Genomic DNA, 2,908 nt, shown 5'->3' on the forward strand with positions numbered 1-2,908 from the left:
GGCCGGAGCCCGACGCGTGCCTTTGTCCAACGCAGATATGCCCCGCGCCCCCGGCAGCGTAGCCGGGGCGGAATCGCTGCCCCCGGAGCACCGCGGGCGCGCCCGCCTGCCCGGGTCTGCTGCCCCAGGAGCTTCCAGGGCCCTGCGCCTCGCACCCGCACCGCACCTGCCCGCCGGGCTGGACCGGAGCCAGCGGTGGGCATGACGGTATCGCCCTCTCCGAGGCACTGCTCCGGCCCCTGGGGACAGGGTCCCCACGTGTACCCGGGGAGAGGCTCCGCAGTGCCCCGCTGGCATCCGGGCCCCGCAGGATCCTAGGGGAAGTCCCCAGGGAAAGCCTAAGCTCACCTTCAAATAGTTCACTTCTCAGCGTGAACCAGTTGTACTGGTTTCAATGCCCTTAACTAGTTCAAGTTGACTAGCACGAACAGAAGCAAAACAACTTCATCCACAACCAGGTTTGCATCAAAATACGCAGTAGTTGAGCTGACTGCACAGCCCTGTGGTTGCATTGGGTTGTGTCTCACGGTGTCTTCACATCCTATTTAAAATGCACCAGTTAAATCCGCAGTCAGCTCGCCTGACTACTGTACCAGAATAGACTAGCTAGAGTATGGTGGGACATATGTAGGAATGGCATCCCATGCTGCAGGAAATAGCAGGGTGGTTACATAGTACTCTACAGTAACATCTGAAATCTTTAATCACACAAACCTCAATTTAAAATGCTCTTGTCCGTCCAGAGCAATCATGGTAACAAAGCTGTTAAAAAGAGACAGATCTCGTTTGTTTAATGTGTAACTTAAAAGCAGGCATTGCACACAAGAAAAAATATATCACAGACTGCTTCTTTATTCACCTGCACCTCCAGAGCTGCAGTTTCAGAGCTGCACTAGCAGTGGCCAGATTGTCCATCTGACTGCAATATTTCTGCTCTGTCCCCCTGGATCCCGCATTCTCAGGGTGTCAGGTCGAAAAGCAGCAGCAGCTGAGTCCAGCCTGCCCAGCTCCTGTCTGCGCTGATGAACGGAGCAGAATCATCACAGAAAGATCAAACCACATGCGTTGGGTGTCAGAAGTCCTACGAGTTTGTCAGTTTAACCCATACCTTAACTCATATCATGTTAAAATCTTTACAGTATTACAAGAGAACAGCTCAATGTTCAAGTATGATTCCCTTTGTTTTTATATGCAAAAGACAGTAAATAAGCATGAAGTGAGGAGTGTCTAGAAAGATACATTTTTTACCCACATGTTTACTGTAAGCTAAAAGACTAACAGAATTTAAGTTTCACATTCCAAATATTTCTCTTTCCACCCCAGACTGTCCCAATGTCACCAATCGTCATGCTCCATGTCAATGATGTTTCTCCTCAAAAAATTATTCTTGGATTTCCCCCTCAAACTAATTCTCTTCCAATTAATTCTATTCCCTCTTAAACCAAAACACAGTCAAAATACAGAGTAAATAATTAATGTGAGAGGAAGCCAAGAGTTCAGAAGAAAAATGTAATAGATTCAAAATATTTTTTGTGGAGGAGAAAAACTAGAGCTGACACGAGGCCAAACTTGCAGAAATACAGAACCAAATCTCAGAGTACCAGAAAGTCACTGAACATGGATTTCATAAACCATTGTTGTAACAGCATCTTTTAAAATACAGATTAATACAAGAAGTAGAAACTGAAATCTTGTCTGAAAAGGAGATTCCCTTGTAAGCAGAAAAAAGAACTACACAAAATTCTACATGATTTTTTTTTTTTTTGTAGAATACAAATTGAAGCAGGACACGGAACTCACGGAACCGAAGCAGTGTGGAAAACTGCAACAACTTATCAACGAGAAATCAGGTGTGATGGAAAAGTGACTCACAAGGTAATGGAGAAGTTTGGAAGGATGCAGAGAAACATGTTTAGACTGAAAACGCCGTAACATTAAACATAACCCGCTGTTCATCCCTGGAGTCCCCCTGGGGATGCGGGCAGCGGGCTCAGGGTGGCCAGGGGGCAAGCACTGCTCTGACTGACTCACTGTCAGCGACTGCTGGGTTAAGGAAACACATTGACTTCACCACCACTTCTGATTTTCCTACATTTTATTTATTGACCTCTACCGGAGTGCCAATGGAAGACTGTCATATAAATATTTGCTTTGAGAGGAAATGTAAAAAACAAACAAAACAAAACAATCCTAACGAACTCCCCAACCCCCACACGTAAGCCTTGTCTTAGGCTTTACTGCCCAAGACAACTCACATTTTCCTTCAAGCCTCAGCAGACAATACCAAATCCAGTTTGTTCACCCACACCGGCTGCATTTCCTTTGGGAAATACTTTATGCATTGACAGAATAAACACTCTTGACTCATCCCAGCAACACGGAGCACACACACAAGCCTCCCGACACGCCAGGGATCCTCAGGCTTGCAAAACACCCCGTATACAGTTACATTTTGGCAAGTCCTTTTCATTAGAAGCTCAGCTTTGGCGAGTCCTTTTAATCAACAGTACATCTGTCAGGGACTCGGTGCAGAACTCCCCCGCTGCACACATGGAAGAAATTCTCGCTCATTTTCCATGCTTCCTTCCCCCATTTTTGCCAACCTCTGAAATTACAGAAGGAGAAAGCGTGGCACCCCTGACACTCCGCCCAGCTGACGGGGCTGGACAGCAGGAGACACCGAGCTGCAGCTCCACGGGCAGCACGGAGGCGCTGCTGATGCTGGTTACTCTATCCCGGCGCGACCCGGCCCGCGGGCCGCTGGCAGCAGAGGGATCCCCCGGGGCTCCACTCCCTGAGGGGCCGGGCGGGAGCTGCGCTGTCCCCTCAGGGAGCTCCCGGCCCCGCTCTGTCCCCTCGGGGAGCTCTTGCCCGGCCCTGCGCCGTTCCCTCCGGGCGCTCCCGCCGC

The sequence above is a fragment of the Geospiza fortis genome, unplaced genomic scaffold, assembly GCF_000277835.1.
Source record: "Geospiza fortis unplaced genomic scaffold, GeoFor_1.0 scaffold237, whole genome shotgun sequence".
NCBI lineage: Eukaryota > Metazoa > Chordata > Aves > Passeriformes > Thraupidae > Geospiza > Geospiza fortis.